The following is a 17,999-nucleotide window of genomic DNA, read 5'->3' on the forward strand; positions in this document are numbered from 1 at the left end:
TCACGTGGCCCATCGCATGTGGCCCCGTGGGCAACCTGCCCTCCCTCCACAGGGCTGGGCTCGGAGCCACTTCCCCAGCCACGGGGCACACGCCCCTCACACGGGCCCATGGTGACCAGAGATCGGGGAGCACTGGGTCTTCTTAGCACCTCCCTTAGCTGACACAGATTTATTACGCCCCTCCCACAGCCCATGGTCATGAGTGGGAGTTGGTATCATTTCTTTTCTTTTTAATCTATTTTTATTGATTTCAGAGAGGAAGGGAGAGGGAGAGAGAGAGAAACATCAATGATGAGAGGGAATCATTGATCGGCTGCCTCCTGCACACCCCACCCTGGGGATCAAGCTCACAACCTGGGCTTGTGCCCTGACCGGGAACTGAACCGTGACCCCCTGGTTCATAGGTCGACGCTCAACCACGGAGCCACACCGGCCGGCTTCATTTCTTATCAGCCTGTGAATTTCAAGTCTGGCTGAATTCCTTTTCCTGTACCTCACAAGTGGGGAGTGGGGAGTCCTTTTTAATCAGACACTTTGGAAGCAAGGCCATAACACACAAAGTTAGTATATAATTATCAGTTATATTTTCATATGCCTCTAACAAATGCTTAAAAATAAAAAAATTTAAAAAATAGTACCATTTACAACGCCACTGAAAGCGTTAATACCTAGGAATAAATCTACTGGAAGATGCATAAGACCTCTGCATAAAAACATTTCTGAGAAAAAACGGAAGAGACCTAAATAAATGAGATGTTTCCACATTCATTGATTGGAAGACTCAATATTGTTAAGATGGTTCAACACAGTCTCTATAAAAATCTCAGCAGGCTTTTTCTTTCTTTTGAATCCTCACCCGAGGATATTTTTCCATTCATTTTCAGAGAGAGTGGCAGAGGGAAAGACAGAGAGAAATATTGATGTGAGAGAAACACATTGATTGGTTGTCTCCTGGGGCCCAGGCTGGGGAGGAGCCTGCAACCAAGGTACGTGCCCTTGGCAGGAATCAAACCCGGGACCTTTCAGTCCACAGGCTGATGCTCTACCCACAGAGCCAAACTGGGTAGGTCCCAGCAGGCTCTTTTTGACTAAATAAGATTCCAAAAGGATCTACAATATTCAAAATAATTTTGATTAAAAAAAAATACAAACTTGGGGGACTTATACCTGTGATTCCAAGATACAGTCTAAAACTACAGTAGTTGAGACAGTAGGCTGTTGGCATAAAGACCCGCATATGAAGCAACTGAATAAAACAGATCGATAGACCGACACATAGTTTTTCCAGAGAGATGCCAAAGTAATTCATGGAGAAAGAAAAGTCTTTGTGATAAATATTGCTAGCTAGAACTGAATATGCCCTATTTATGCAATGGAATATGACACAACAATAAAAAAGAATGAACTATTGATATGCTCAACAACACATTCTCAAACACATGTCAAGCACAAAAGCCAAACTCAAAGTAGTTCCTACACTTTGATGCCATTCATGGGAAATCCAATAAAGGCAAAACCGGTCTTCATGCACACATCCATGAGGAGGTGAGGAGGAGGTGAGGAGAGGGGACTGTCCATGAGGAGGTGAGGAGGAGGTGGGGAGAGGGGACTGTCCATGAGGAGGTGAGGAGGAGGTGGGGAGAGGGGACAGTCCATGAGGAGGTGAGGAGGAGGTGGGGAGAGGGGACTGTCCATGAGGAGGTGAGGAGGAGGTGGGGAGAGGGGACTGTCCATGAGGAGGTGAGCAGGAGGTGGGGAGAGGGGACTGTCCATGAGGAGGTGAGGAGGAGGTGGGGAGAGGGGACTGTCCATGAGGAGGTGAGCAGGAGGTGGGGAGAGGGGACTGTCCATGAGGAGGTGAGCAGGAGGTGGGGAGAGGGGACTGTCCATGAGGAGGTGAGGAGGAGGTGGGGAGAGGGGACAGTCCATGAGGAGGTGAGGAGGAGGTGGGGAGAGGAGACAGTCCATGAGGAGGTGAGGAGGAGGTGGGGAGAGGGGACTGGTGGGAGAGAGTTCGGGGAAATGTCTGGTGCGATGAAAAAAGTTCTGACTTCTTTTGAAGGGTGATTCCCAGGTATCTACCATCTCAAACTTGTTGAGTCAAATACCTGATATCTATCCATCTTATCTATGTTAGTCACACCTAATTATCACTTTTAAAATGAGAAATGGAAAATTAGTAGGGGAGGGAGATTTAATTAGCGAACGGCCCTCACATCACATCGGTCCTCCCCTTCCTGCAAGCTTTCCAGAACACATGTCTAGTGACGGGGATGGCTTATTCTGCATGACTTTGTTTTTTAATCCTCACTGGGGGAGTGAGGATATTTTTTCCATTTTGAGAGAGAGAGGAAGGGAGGGGGGAGGGGGGAAGAGAGAGAGAGACATCGATTGGTTGCCTCCCGCACGGGAGGTGGGGAATCGAACCTGCAACTGAAATACGTGCCCTTGACTGGGAATCGAACCTGAGACCCTTTGGTCCTCAGGCCGACAGTTAAACCAACTGAGCAAAACTGGCCACGGCTGGGAGAGAGAGATTTAAGAAATAAAGTCATATTTAGCAAGAAAAATCAAACTGAAAAACAGACATCCCCATCTCTCCCTTAGAATAGACTGGGTAGAGCCTGTCGCCAGGCTATCTTACAGAATTCTGTGTACCAGGTTCTCTTTTCATAGAACTGAAGTTTCCGCTTTTGCAGGTGAATCCAGATTCCTCGCGTTAGCCATGCTGTGTGTTTGTCTCATTTGCCACCAGGCAATGCACGGGGGCCCCTTAATTCACCTCTGACTTCTCCCTTGGGGTCTACCAGCTCTAACTGACCCCGAGACTTGCCGTCAGCCTGTGACAATCAGCCCAGATCACTGATCCCATGAGTTAAGCCCTTACCTACTAATGCCAGGCACGTCCTCATATTAAGATTTGTCCTCACACCTGCCCTACGAGGTAGGACCATCATGATCCCCATTTCACAGATGAGGAAACTGAGAACCAAAGAAGTTACATAACTTACATCTAGTGAGTGGCAGAGCTGGGTCCGAATCCAGGGAGTTTGCCCCCAGAATCCATGTTCTGAGCCACCATCTCGTGCAACCTGGCTCGTGTTTTAGCCAAAGGGAGCGAATGAATTGCAGCAGGCAATGCTCCTGGCGTGGGGTCTGATCACGGGACGGCCTTGGGAGGGGGCATTGTCCACAGGAAGCACAGACAGTCTTGATTGGCACAGGCGACTCCCAACACACTTCTCCTCATTTCATGGGCGTGTGTGGCCTTGACATTTACAACGTTGCAGCTGCCGATAAAGTGCCTCTAGGGTTATACCTGCGCTCATCGGCTCCCTGAGGACAGAGCCGTCCTGCGCTCATCGCAGAGGGAACATCACCCGCCTTCCTGGTGGGACGAGCTCGGAGCCCCTGCAATTCCTCCTGGGTCCCCGCACGGCCCAGAAACCCACGGCGCGGATCTCTCCTTGGGAACTGATTAGTCTACATGCACCCAGAGCCTGTGCACCCCCAAATCACCGTCCCACGTCCATACTCCGTGGTGAAAAGGCAACCAAACCGTCCCTGGTCCCCAAGGAGGCGAGGCCGGACGGGCTTTGCTCACGTGCCCTAGAGGCCGGAACACACATCTTTCCCGCCCGGAACCAGAGGCCTCATGAAACACGCGGCGGATCGTCGCTGACCACACAGCCCGCTCGCTAAGGAGACGGGCGTTCCTCACCTTTCCTTCCTTTCCCTTCCCGCTCGCTCTGTTCACCTGCCCGCTTCATGACATCGCCTCCCGCTTGGCAGGGACTCCATCCCCAAGGGAACACTGAGCAGAGATGTCATTGACAGACCGTCATGCCACTCACCGTGCTGGCGTGTCCGTGGCTGCTCCGGCACTGCGTCGGTACGCGCCCCCGGGTTCCTCCTACACATCGTCCTCAGCCTCTCGCCCAGGTGCCCCTGGCTGCGCCGGGCCTGGCTCCGTCCCGTGCTCTGCCTGACTCACCTCCTATCAGATCCACCCGGCCGCCTGGTGGGCCTCTCTCTTTCCTGACTCACCTCCTATCAGATCCACCCGGCCGCCTGGTGGGCCTCTCTCTCTCCTGACTCACCTCCTATCAGATCCACCCGGCCGCCTGGTGGGCCTCTCTCTCCTGACTCACCTCCTATCAGATCCACCCGGCAGCCTGGTGGGTCTCTCTCTCCTGACTCACCTCCTATCAGATCCACCCGGCCGCCTGGTGGGCCTCTCTCCTGACTCACCTCCTATCAGATCCACCTGGCCGCCTGGTGGGCCTCTCTTGGCACATCCGCAGGGCTCCGGGCAGGTGCCTGTCAGGCCTCCAGGCGGCCCGGCGGGTGGCAAACCCGGTTTCAGCCATCAACGCTGCCTTTCAGTGCGGCCATCCCAGTCCTGTCCACTCTGAAAAGGGGTCGGCGTCTTTCTCGGGCACAGCTTAAAGACTCACTATTCTCTTAACAAAAGGCCAATCAAATACTAAGATGGTTTCACTGACGTCTCTCTCGGCTCAAATGACCTGTTTTCTTAGGCCTCATTGTTGCTGGTCACCGGGTGCCTCTTGGTGTCCAAATGCAGCAGCGAGCCCAGCCTGCGAGTGGCGCTGGGAGACGGGCAGTGCCCGGGGGAGAGGCCAGGGCGTGAGGGGAGATGGTGGGAAACACGGCAGCAGGACCAGCTGGGAGCCAGAGGGAGGGGAGACACGGAGCGGGGCGGGGCCAGGTCCACCCTGAGCAGGAGACGGACACGCAGGGAGTGACTCTAAAGATAGATGAAGGCCAGGAAAAGACAGCAGAACCATTATTTAAAAAAAGGAAACCTGAAGGTTAGGGCCAAACTGTTTCGTTGCCTGGGGAAGAGGAAGGAAGAAGAAACTTCTTTTCTCCGGGTGGTTTCCGCCCAGGTAACTTCCGAGCACATCCACCCGCATCCTCTCAGGTGGGCCTCATGCAACCACCAGAGGAGGCGGGAGCTGGGGCCTGGGCCAGAGGAGGGGGCAGTGGGGCCGGGACCAGAGGAGGGGGCAGTGGGGCCGGGACCAGAGGAGGGGGCGCTGGGGCCTGGGCCAGAGGAGGGGGCAGTGGGGCCGGGACCAGAGGAGGGGGCAGTGGGGCCGGGACCAGAGGAGGGGGCAGTGGGGCCGGGGCCAGAGGAGGGGGCAGTGGGGCCGGGACCAGAGGAGGGGGCAGTGGGGCCGGGGCCAGAGGAGGGGGCAGTGAGGCCGGGACCAGAGGAGCGGGCAGTGGGGCTGGGGCCAGAGGAGGGGGCAGTGGGGCTAGGGCCAGAGGAGCGGGCAGTGGGGCCGGGACCAGAGGAGGGGGTGCTGTGGCCTCGGTTGCCCAGCGGAAGCCCAGGTGGGCTCAGGAAGCTTAGGAATCTCACCTGCCGAGAGCTGGGCTCACAGTGTGGTGCTCATTCTTGTTCACTGTTCATTCCTCCGCGCCGTCTGCCCTCAGATGCGAGTGTGGCCTCCGATAACGGGCCTGCGCCTCTGCTGTGGGCACTCTGCCGGGCGCTGGGAGACACAGGGTGTGCACTGGGAAGTGACAGCCCTGCAGGTGGCAGCCTGGGGTCAGTCCCAGCTCGCTGCTCACTAACTGCGTGGCCCTCGCTGAGTGGCAGGTGCTCTCTGGGTGTCCGATTTGGTCTTTAAAGGGAGGTTGGAAATACTGCAGGATTAAGTAAGAGAACGGCGTGAGGGCCTGGCACAGTGCCTTGCACGCAGGGAGTATAAGTGGCCCCCAGTTCTCCCTGCTCCCTGCAGCCACCCCCTTGCAATGTGACCTGGCAGCTCCCATCAGAGGGCGGGGCTTATGTCTTCATCCTTCGATCTGGGCTTGGCCATGTGACTTGCTTTGGCCAATGGGACCTTATGAAATGGGACCCCAGCAGAGACCCAAAGGACGGGTGTACTGGGGCTGGCCCCCTCCTGCTGCTGGGAGTCTGTTAGCCACCAGGTATCCAGGGCAGGCGGCCTCCCCGGGGATGCGACAGCCATCCCAGCTCTCACCTGAGGTCCCGGAAACGAAGCCGCCCTGGACCACCCAGCCCCAGCTGAGCTGTCTCAGCCCAGAGGAGCGGCTCGCCCAACCCACAGACTCGGGAGATCATAACATGGTGCTATTAGGGTCCTAACCATAAATGTTTGTTATTTTAGGACATTAAATTTGGGAGTATTTTGTCCCACAGCAAAAGCTAACCGGTACAGCAACTGAGAGCTGGTAGTAAGAACCAACATTTAAAAAATATATATCTTTATTGATTTCAGAGAGGAAGGGAGAGGGAGAGGGAGAGGGAGATAGAAACATCAGTGATGAGAGAGAATCACCAACTGGCTGCCTCCTGCACGATGGGGGTTTGAGTCTGCAACCCAGGCATGCGCCCTGCCCGGGAATGGAATGTGACCTCCTGGTTCATAGGTCGACGCTCAACTACTGAGCTACGCCGGCCGGGGAGAACCAACAATTATTAAGACCTTAACACCAGGCGCTCTGCTGAGCACATCCCAGCTACCGTGTTCGGTCTCGCTGGCACCCAAGACAGAGCCTTTGGGGGTGGACTTCTGCATACATTACATTAGCCATAGTGGTGTTTATATTTATTTATTTTCCCCTTGTTTTTGTAATTTTTCTACTATCATTGATATTCAGTATTATTTTGTATTAGTTTCAGGTGCGCAGCATAGTGGTCAGACAATTAAATAATTTACAAAGTGATCCCCCTAATAATTCCAGTGTCCACCTGGCCCCACACATAGTTGTTACAATATTATTGACTATACAGTGGGGCCTTGACTTAACGAGTTTAATTCATTCCATGACGGAGCTCGTAACTCAAATTACTCGTATGTCAAATCAATTTTCACCATTACAATGACATGTGATGCTGGGCTGATGTTGTGGCGTTCACTGTGACGTTCGCTGCGCCAACTAGCAGTGGGGTATCTGAAGCCAGCTCGTAACCCGAACTTTAGCTCGCAACTCAAAGCAAAAAATCAGCCGAGAGACGGCTCGTATCTCGAAAGACTCGTTAGTCGGGACACTCGTAAGTCAAGGCCCCACTGTACTCCATTGACTCCATTCCCCGCGCTGTAGTTTACATTCCCACGACTATTCTGTAACTACCAATCTGTCCTTCTTAATCCCCTCACCTTTTTCACCCAGCCCCCAGCACCCTCCCCTCCGGCCACCGTCAGTCTGTTCTCTGTACCTGAGTCTGCTTCTGTTTTGTTAGTTTGTTTTACTCTTTAGATTCCCCATATAAGTGAAATCATAGGGTATTTGCCAAGATAGAATCTTAAACATCAGACATGCCTAGTAAATATCATTTAAAAATTTTTTTAAAATGTATTGTTACTGTGCCTGACTCCAGAGAGCGTAAAAGGATACCAACACACAACCAGGCAGCACAGGTCAAAAAGGAGGTGTGAAGGAAGGAAGTACAAGTATGGGAAACACAAAGGAAACTAAGCATACAGCAGAAAACAGAGCAAGCATAAGTATCTCTATGGCGGGCGTGGCTGCGGTTGGGCATCAACCTATGAACCAGGAGGTCACGATTTGATTCCTGGTCAGGGCACATGCCCAGGTTTTGGGTTGGATCCCTGGTAGGGGGTGTGTAGGAGGCAGCCAATCAATGATTCTCTCTCATCATTGATGTTTCTATCCCTGTCTCCCTCTCCCTTCCTCTCTGAAATAGCTATCTATCTATCTATCTATCTATCTATCTATCTATCTATCTATCTATCTTAGAGGCCCAATGCACAAAATTCATACAAGGGGCTCGGCCCTTGCAGCCCCAGGGCCCTCACAGCCCCAGCTTCGTCCGGAAGCATGTCCAGAAGGTCGTTCGGCTGTTCAGTCTAATTAGCATATTATGCTTTTATTATATACTAGAGGCCTGGTGCACAAAAATTTGTGCACTGGGGGTAGGGGGTCCCATAGCCCAGCCTGTGCCCTCTCACAGTCTGGGACCCCTCGGGGGTGACCACTTGCTGGCTTAGGCCTGCTCCCCAGGAGATTGGGCCTAAGCTGGCAATCAGACATCCCTCTGGCAGCCCGGCAGCCCTCGGGGGATGCCCACTTGCCAGCAGGAAGCAGACCTAAGCTGCAGTCGGACATTCTTAGCGCTGCTGAGGAGGCAGGAGAGGCTCCCACCACCACCGCTGTACTGGCAGCCATCAGCCTGGCTTGTGGCTGAGCAGAGCTCCCTGCTGTGAGAGCACACTGACCACCAGAGGGCAGCTCCTGCATTGAGAGTCTGCCCCCTGGTGGTCAGTGTGTGTCATAGTGACCAGTCATTCCCAATCTTTCTGCTGTTAGGGTCAGTTTGCATATTACCCTTTTACTATCCAGGATAGAGGCCTGGTGCATGGGTGGGGGCCGGCTGGTTTGCCCTGAAGGGTGATCTGGATCAGGGTGGGGGTCCCGCTTTGGTGCCTGGCCAACCTGGATGACGGGCTGATGGCTGTTTGCAGCTGGTCACACCCCCTTCAGGGTGGGGGTCCCCAATGGGGTGCCTGGCCAGTCTGGGTGAGGGGCTGAGGGCCGTTTTCAGGCTGGCCAGCGACTGAAGCTCCCAGGCTCCTTTTTTTTCTTTTTTTTTCCCCTGGGATTTATTTACCTTCTATAGCTCTCACTGGAGCTGAGAGCCAGCTCCAGCTTGAGGCTGTGGCTGGCTGAAAGCAGGTATCTGGGTTTGTTTAGCTTCTGTAATTGAAACTCTGTTGCCATCACTGGCGCTCAAAGCTCTGAGCCCGCTGGCGGCTGAAAGCAGGTATCTGGGTTTGTTTAGCTTCTATAATTGAAACTCTGTTGCCATCACTGGCACTCTAAGCTCTGAGCCCACTGGTGGCTGAAAGCAGGTTTCTGGGTTTGTTTAGCTTCTATAATTGCAACCTTGTTGCATTTGGAGCTCAGAGCTGGGCTGCGGCAGGCGGGGAACCTTGACTTCCTCCGTCACTGGAGCAAGCAAGCCTCCTGTTCGCTTCAGCTGCCTGGCTGCCGGTTGGCAGTTAATTTGCATATCTCGCTGATTAGCCAATGGGAAGGGTAGCGAAGTTACAGTTAATTGCCCTTTTTCTCTATTATTAGATAGGATACTGGAGACCCAGTGCATGAAATTCACGCATGCAGGGAGGTCCCTCAGCCCAGCCAGTGCTCTCTCCCAGTCCGAGAGCCCTCGGGAGAATGTCTGACTGCTAGCTTGCCAGCCATGAGCCAGGCTTCTAGCTGAGGGGCACTCCCCCTGTGGGAGCACACTGACCACCAGGAGGCAGCTCCTATGTCCAGCATCTGCCCCCTGGTGGTCAATGTGCATCATAGCAACCAGTTGTTCTGCTGCTCGGTCGATTTGCATATTAGCCTTTTATTATATAGGCTATAACATCCCTACGGTGGTTGTGGGGAGGTATACCGGTTGGCTAGGGCTGTCACAACAAAGTGCTATGGTCTGTGTGGTGTAAACTACGGCTCTGGAGGCTGGGTGTCCAAGGGCAAGGTGTCGGCAGAATTGGTTCTTGCTGAGGCCTCTCTCCTGGGCTTCTAGGCAGCCGTCCTCTCCCTGCCACATGAGGCCTCTCCTTTGTGTGTGTGTCCACATTTCTTCTTATAAGCTTATCAGTTATATGGGATGACAGCTCCCCTACGACCTCGTTTTAAGTTAATTGCCTCTCTGGAGGCTCTGTCTCCAAATACAGTCACAGTCCAAGGTCCTGGGAGTCAGGGCTTCCACATATGAATGGGGTTGGGGGTGGTGGTGCATAGTTCAGCCCATGGAAAATAAAAATCAATTTGCCCCAGGCTTTCCAACACCCAAAGGGAAATCTAGACAATTATACGAGTTCATGTCCATAAACTCCAGAAAGACAGACTTCCCAGGACTAGCACTCAGCGCAGACAGGGACAAGTTCTCATAGTGAGGTGGGACGGCGTCCTTGAGACTTCTGTTCCCGCAGAAATGATGTCAGTTACGAAAGGCGGCCCTGCACCCACCTCAGCATCGGCCGGGGTCCAGGACTGGACAGACGGTGGCTCAGGCGTCCGCAGCCTGGTTAAGTGGAGGAGTGGCTGCCATATAGGGTGGCTACCAACCTCTGGACCAGTCTGTCCAGAAGAGCAGCTCCTTTTCTTTGACATTTAAGGGGGTTTTATTATTTAAAAATTATTGCATTAAAATGCAGCGCGTTTTTTTGTTGTTGTTGTTGTTTTTTTGTCCTTGCCTCTCCCTAAAAATCAATAGAAATAATTGTAAAAAAAAGACATTTAGGTAGCATTCCTTAGAAAGTAGTTTTTTTGTAAATAAAATGCATCAGTCTGCTCTGCTTGAAGGACTGAATTTCTCGGATGCCGGGGCCCTTGGAGGTCATTCTCAGGTGGAGAGGGTCATTCTCAGGGGGGGTCCAGCCCGGGCAGTTCCTGCTGGACGCTCAGCTGGTGACCGAGTTCTCAGCAGTGAATGGCCCCCAAGGCCATCCTCCCCCAGGCTGGACACGCAAGGGCCTGACCCACAGGTCACCCTGCGGGAGGATCATCCGTCGGGACACTGCGAACCGCTTCGCCCAGAACAGAACCAGCTCACGCCATTGCCCCCCTGTAATTACTGAACTCACCCCTTCCCTCTCTAAAGCGTCCTGGTTTAACTGGAAAGCTATACAGTCACCCTCAGCACCAGGCAATTTGCAAGTGAATGGGACGTGGAAAGGCTCACAGCAACAGGGTCTACAACAGGGTCTGCCTGCTCGGTTTGCACAAACAGTAAGGGTGAGGGTGCTCTGAGCTTGTCTATTGGGAACTCCAGAGGGCAAACCCCTAGAAGCTTCTAGACCAGAGTTGACATGTGCTGAGGGTCAGTTTCCTCTATTTCACATTTTAGGAAAGATAGGTCTTAACCCCCCAGCATATTTTTTTAAAAACATATTTTTATTGATTTCAGAGAGGAAGGGAGAGGGAAAGGGGGAGAGAGAGAGAGAGAGAGAGAGAGAGAGAGAGAGAGAGAGAGAGAGAGAAATCAATGATGTTTCATCAATGATGAGAGAGAGTCATGGATCGGCTGCCTCCTGCACGCCCCACGGCCCCTCCTCAGGGAAGAGGACCTCAGAGAGGCTTCTGCAGACAGCCAGGCACCTGTCAACACTGACCCTCCTCCTCCTGGGCGTAGCTGATGGTCGACTGACCCAGGGGCTGTGGACTCATATATTGGTCAGTAGACCTATGACCTATGGCCTGGCACAGTAAGAGGTGCTCAGCCAATCAGATTGTCTTGCAGAGAAAAGGAGCCAGGTGGTAGTGGGAGCTGCAGCTGTGAAGTCGGACCAGCAGCCTCCCGGGTTCGAGCACAGACTGAAATTAGGGGGCAGCAGAAACCGCCAGGAAACAGAAGAAGCCGTGAGGTGTTAAAAACAACAGCGCGCACTCCACACCCAGTGGGAAGAAAAAATGTGACGGAAAGAACAGAAGGTAACGAGTGTCGGGGAGGGCATGGAGAAGCGGGGTCGCCGGGCGCCACGGGAGGGGATGTGACCCGTGGCCACGTGGAAAACAGCGTGGCAGGTCCTGGAAAACTCAACACAGAACTCCCACGTGAGCCGTGTGCCACTTCCAGTGTAAACCACCCAGAAGGGTTGGAAGCAGGGACTCAACAGACACTGGCTTTCCAGCCATACCAGCAGCTGTGAGTTAAACAGTGAACCCTGTGCCCTGGCCAGTTCGGCTCAGTGGATAGAGCGTCGGCCTGCAGACTGAAGGGTCCCTGGTTTGATTCCCGGTCAGGGCACATGCCCGGGTTGCAGGCTCAATCCCCAGTGTGGGGCGTGCAGGAGGCAGCCGATCCATGATTCTCATCATTGATGTTTCTATCTCTCCCTCTCCCTTCCTCTCTGAAATCAATAAAATATATTTTTCAAATGAGCATCATCTTTGAACAGAGTGAGGAGAGAGACATCTTAGACGGCGATGCATTGTGGCGAGGTGCCGGAATGTCCTGGGCAGAGGCAGGTGGGCGCGCCGGAGCCTGGCCTCCACCCAGAACCCACAAGGGCGGGCGGACGGCTGCCGAGAGTGATGGGAAGGAGGCGAGTCCGGCAGTAAATCACCGGCAGGACAGATGCTCACGGAGGCTCTAAATCTCCGGGAAGATAAATGAAGGTCAGCGGGGAGACGGGAAGGCTGCGCGGTGTTATCTATAACAGATTGGATGAAGGAGAGAATTCCGCAGCAGGCTTAGGAGAAAAATGCAACTTTCCTCCTTCCCCCAAAGAAGCAAGAACTGGCCGAGGAGATGCGTGCTGCTTGAGCAGGATCCCGGCAGCTGTCCAGCCACGGACTCAGACATCATTTCGGAGGGGGGGGACCTAATAAATGGCCTGCGGCTCAGTGGTCAGATGGAGAACAGACTCCAAAGGCAGGCACTGGGCCCAGAGGGGTAAGGAGGGAGCCGAGAGGAGAACCCAGCACCCGGTGAGACAAGAACGCCCAAGGTCCGATCCGCCTGCTGATCGCCGCCGCCTCCACCCAGGACGGTCCGAGGCGGCCGCCAGCCCCCTGCAGACCATTGCGTCTCCTCCATTGTAGACCCAACACACAGCGATTTCCCTCCGAACAGGAAGGTGACATGGTCCTGCCTCGCGCAAATGCTGCCAGGAAAGGGTCTTACATCTCCAGGAACGGGAGCTTCTCTGTACAGCCCATGCCATGACCTGAAAATTAAACCTGGTCATGGCACGGAGGGAACCGCAGAGCAGGCCTCCTGTCCCCGGCCCCCAGGGTGCCAAGGGCCACAGCACAGCACCTGGCAGAGACCTGCATCCGCAGCCTCTGGAAGGACAGGAGGGCGCCTATGACAACGGTCCAATGGTCCCCAGGCCCGCCCGGTCCCCACGGCTGTGCCCCCCAGGCCCCCAGCCCTCGTGGTGGGCGGTTAAATGAACAGCCAGGTTTTTCTTCCTGCCCAAGGCGAAACCTGGGAAGAGCATGGAGCTGAGCTTGGGGGGCTGTGGGGGCGGGGACAAGGGCCTCAAGGGTCCTGAACACCCTTAGGGGGTCACCTGGCCACACCGCACAGCAGCATAGACCAGTGGTCGGCAAACTCATTAGTCAACAGAGCCGACTATCAACAGTGCAACGATTGAAATTTCTTTTGAGAGCCAAATTTTTTAAACTTAAACTTATAGGTAGGTACATTGTTATTCACTTAATTAGGGCACTCCTAAGGCTTAGGAAGAGCCGCACTCAAGGGGCCAAAGAGCCGCGTGTGGCTCGCGAGCCGCAGTTTGCCGACCACGGGCCTAGGGTAACCTAGGGGTTTCCACAGACAAGTCACCCCCATCAGGGATGTGTTGACAGACCGGGGAGGGCTGCAAGCGTCTACGGGATGTGAGCCTGGGCCATCGGGCATCCCATCCCCGCCATCACCTTGTACAGGTCCAGTCCTTCATCTTCTCTCCGACAAAGAAAGCCTCCCCCTCCACGCGGGTGGCGGCCACATGGGGACTTGCCATTCTGGGGGTTCAGGAAGAGGCCCTGCTCCAATCCTCCAGCCTGTGTGCTGGCAGCCCTGGACGTGGCCGGGCTCGAGGCTGCCTGACTCCCTCGCTGCCCTCAGCCCCCTGTGCCTGCGTCTCTGTGTCCAAAGGTTCCTCTCATAAGGTCACATGGACTCGAGTCCCACCCTAAGGGTTGGCCTTGTCTTGATTACATCTGCAAAGACCCTATTTCTAAGTCAGGCCTCGTTCTGAGGCTCCAGGTGGACATGCATTTGGGGGGATACTATTCACCCCAGCACAGTAGCTTAAGGGGAAGGAGGTAGGACAACTTTCGACTTTGTAGGTCTAGCCAGCTCTAATGACCGCACCCCGTGTTCCTCCCCAGAGCTCTCTGAGGCGACCCCCTTTCCTCTCTCTACGCCTGGGCTGACACAGCTGGGCTCAGCTTTCAAACACAGGCGCGTTCCGGAGCTCCTGAGGCCACGGCCGGTGTTAGCAGCGGCTGTTGGCGGGCCAGGCGGGGTGGCGGTGGGGAGGGACTCATTCCAGGTGCGGGAGGGCGTCAGCATGGCTCCCGGCTCTCTGTGCCCATCACTCCCGGCTCCTCCTCCCCGGGTGGCACATTGGAGAAGGGAAACTGGGCATTCACAGTGAGAGGCCCTGGTTTGGGTTCATTGTAAGGAGGGAGCTGACCCCCGGGCGGCTCTCCGTGTGGCGTGGGGGGGGGGGGGAGCCTGCCGGCCCACCCCACACGCCAGCCTAACTTAGGGCTTCAGGAACAGGGAGTTCATTTGCCCACAGATACAAGCCGTGTCCTCCAGCCTCGACTTCACCAGCGACGAACGTGGTCTCTGAGCAGCCTGACGCCTTCGTTTCGCTTGTCAGTTGCTTCAGCATTTGGGCAGGGAAGTGTCTTGGGCACCTAACCAGACACCCAGGGCTCACCTTTCACACCAGGGACCTCCTAGAGCCTGACATGACACCCATGCATGTCAGCCTCATTCCTTTAACGTGTCCCCCGAAGTGGGCCTGCGGCTGAACGGTAAGGCCCAGCCCAAGGCGAGCTTGAACTTCCCAGGAAAGGCCGGCGAGGGCATTGATTTCTCCTCCGGTATTTTACAAAGGGGCCAAGCTGCGGAACGGAGTTTAAGTGAAAGTCTTCCAAACACCAAAATCTCAAAAGAGAGGAAGTGGCTGGCCGCCCCCTGGGCTCCGGTTCATCGTAACAGAGCCTGTCTCTGTACAGCTGACTTCCAGGATTATCTGTTTGCAGAAATGTACACACACAGCCCGCATACTCCGGGCCTGCGGAAAGCCCTGGATCAATACAGCAATGGGAGCATGAAGAAAAGAGAAAAGGAAAGATTTTATCAAGCCTGTTTACTTTAAAGATACCTTAAAGACCAGCACAAACACACCTGCTTTCTCGGGCCGTGTGGGAGCAGAGCAAACACGTCTCTCCTTTAAAAGAAATGTCTGGAGAAAGGGACATTGTACCCATCGAGCCGGGACCCCCGGAGGTGCTTGCATCTCAGGGAGCAAACGCTCAGAAGCCTCGTCTCCAGACCCAAGCGTTTTGAAATGAGCTGGTGATCGCTGTCTTCCCAGGGCTCTGCGTGAGCCCCACATCACATGGGGGGCAGTGGGGTGCTAGGCAATGTTACCAGCGGGATCGCCAGGGAGGAAAAACCCCGATTAGTAGCATCTGCCAATGTCTGTGGTGTAAATACACTGCAGCAGCTGATCTCGAACTGTCAGTGTGAGGTCGCGGAAGCGGATCATGCCACCGCTTAGTCAATGTTTCCACTCGACGGGCACAGTAGATGCAAACATCTACGGCAGTGATTCTCAACCTTCCTGATGCCGCGACCCTTTAATACAGTCCCTCATGTGGTGGGGACCCCCAACCATAACATTATTCTCGTTGCTACTTCATCACTGTAATGTTGCTACTGCTATGAATCGTCATGTAAATATCTGATATGCAGGATGTATTTTCATTGTGACAAATTGAACATAATGAAAGCATAGTGATTAAGCACAAACAGTATGTAATTATATATGTGTTTTCCGATGGTCTTAGGCGACCGCTGTGAAAGGGTCGTTCGACCCCCAAAGGGGTCGCGACCTACAGGTTGAGAACCGCTGACCTAGAGCATAGGAACCAGCAAAACCTACTAAAATAATCAGAATGTGGTAAGTTTTGAGGATTGATTACCTTTGTTTTAAATACAATGTATTTAATTGCAAGTTTATGTAGCTTAATTTATTATCATGACTTTTTGACAATCAGCTCACAAGATTTTTGACTATTTAAAAATCAGCTCTAGTTGGGACAAGCCACTCCAGCACAAGGTCTGGGGACTTTAAAAAAAAAATACCAAAGAGCCTTTTCTCTCTTTCTCACCCACCATTGCCCAAGGCCCACGAGGACACGCGCCCTGCTGGGGGCGGAGGGGTGGGGGAGCGACCTCCACAGGCTTCTAGACCTCCAGCTGCTGGCAGCCGCCACTGGCATCCCCTGCGGCCCTCCCCGGCCCAGGGGAGCGAGGGGTGAAGGGCTGGGGGGACGTCTAAGTTGGAGAGGAGCCAAGAGGCCCAGGACGCCCCCAGTAAATGCAGGCGAAGGGCGGTCAGAGGGCCCTGCGTTGTGGGCGCCTCCCGGTGAAACGGGGTGTCCTGGTCCCCCGGATGAGAGGTCGCACTGTGTCTCCAAGCTCGGGGGAAGGGTGCAGGCGTCTCCCACGGGGCCAAACCACACAGGCCTCGCCGGGCCATGAAAAACGTGCAGATCAGCAAGACAGAGGCACACAGACCGTGTCTCCGCCCGCGGCCGCCGCCCTCGCCACATGCCTGGCGGGCCTCGCCTCTCACCTCTCGGGGGACGTCCTTGGGCGGCTCTGCCTGTTGCAGCAGGCGCGACATGTAGGTGATTGAATGGAGTTTTCAACACGGATCTCTCTGCCTGACGGTGTTTGAACAGATGGTGCCCGGCCGCACCTGTGACAGCGAGACGCCCCAGTGGTTTCCAGCGGGAGACCCGGATCCGCCGGCGCCCGGGTGTTTGCAGAACCTGGGGCTCAAGGATCGGGCCTCTGCGTTGCTGACATGCCACTGGCCTTACCTCCCGCCGGTTTCTGCGTCCTGTCAGCAGGACTGCTCTCAGTGGCCGGGAATGGCCAGCCCCTCCCTCTGCCAGGGGACAGGAAGGGAGGCTGGGGCCCAGGGCTGAGCGGTGGCTCGGTGATGTCTCCTGGTTAGTGTGCTCGGCGAGTCAGCTTTTCACCCTCACACTTGTCACCCACAGCCCAAGGTGCCTCCACAGCTGCAGGCACAACAACGTCTCAAACAGAGAGAAGAGGTGCTCGGCGCCTGGGTGACACCCACCCTCTCTGCCAGGATGAAGGGGGGCATCCCTGGGAATCCCGGTCTGGGTGGGGGGGCTGGGTCCCTGGGTCACTCTGGGCTGGGTGAGGTCTGGGTCCCTGGGTCACCCCGGGCTGGGGAAGGGCTGGGTCCCTGGGTCACCCCGGGCTGGGGAAGGGCTGGGTCCCTGGATCACCCCGGGCTGGGGAAGGGCTGGGTCCCGTGACCCCAATCTCACCCACTGAGCACAGTCTCCAGGCTGTCCATTCACCATGTGTTCATTCACTGAACACATCTGTGCTGAACCCCTAGTGCAGACCAGCCTGGCCTGTGTGCTGGGAACCCGTCTCCGCTCTCCGACCAAGCAGGGGGCATCTGCCCTGGACGTGCTGCACATGTTGTCACTCCTCCCTTTGCAGGGACAGGGAGGGGCAGCGAGACCGGGGGCGGGGAGAGAATAGGCCTGAGTCCCCTCTGCCTGAATCTGGGGGCCTCCCAGGCTGAGTCATAAGCGGCCAGGAACCCGGCCCCCAGGGAAGCCAGCTCTCCGAGCCCTGAGCCACATATAAGATGGGCCACCCTGACACTGGCCACGTGGGGGCGCTCTGGCCCACATGCAGCTGAGTCCAGCTTTCCAGCTCCCCCTGCCAAGATGCCAGACATCGTGGTCCCTCCAGACCAGCCGATCTGTCGGCTGAGTGCCACCATGGACTTCTGTCATCCACAGCTCAGGCAACGGAAGCATCACCCAGCCACACCCTGCCTGAATTCACGCCCCACGAATCGGGCGCTATAATCTATATATATAAAAGGCTAATATGCAAATCAACTGAATGGCAGAATGACTGGTTGCTATGACACACACTGACCACCAGGGAGCAGATGCTCAATGCAGGAGTTGCCTGTCCCTTGGTGGTCAGTGTGCTCCCACAGGAGGAGCCCTGCTCAGCCAGAAGCTGGGCTCACAACTGGCGAGCGCAGCAGCAGTGGTGTGAGCCTCTCTCACCTCCGCAGCAGCGCTAAGGACCCCTTGGGGGGTGTCCGCTGACGGGTCCAGGACTGCGAGAGGGACACCCCCCCGCCCCCAGTGCATGAATGTCGTGCACCAGGCCTCTAGTACAATAATGATCGCTTTGAGCCACCTGG

At 55.1% G+C, this 17,999-nt stretch overlaps 2 protein-coding genes across 2 annotated transcripts in view; one reads left to right on the forward strand and one right to left on the reverse strand.

Moving 5' to 3' along the window:
- Nucleotides 1-4,040, reverse strand: part of CLDN14 (claudin 14) — a 78,480-nt gene extending 74,440 nt beyond the window's left edge. Inside the window, exon 1 of the mRNA XM_059685946.1 lies at nt 3,855-4,040. The gene's annotated coding sequence lies outside the window, so the exon portion shown is untranslated. The remainder of the gene's footprint in view (nt 1-3,854) is intronic.
- Nucleotides 1-17,999, forward strand: part of CHAF1B (chromatin assembly factor 1 subunit B) — a 158,424-nt gene that overhangs the window by 111,443 nt on the left and 28,982 nt on the right. The gene's annotated exons all lie outside the window — the stretch shown is intronic.

This window comes from Myotis daubentonii, chromosome 3 (assembly GCF_963259705.1).
Source record: "Myotis daubentonii chromosome 3, mMyoDau2.1, whole genome shotgun sequence".
Classification (NCBI taxonomy): domain Eukaryota; kingdom Metazoa; phylum Chordata; class Mammalia; order Chiroptera; family Vespertilionidae; genus Myotis; species Myotis daubentonii.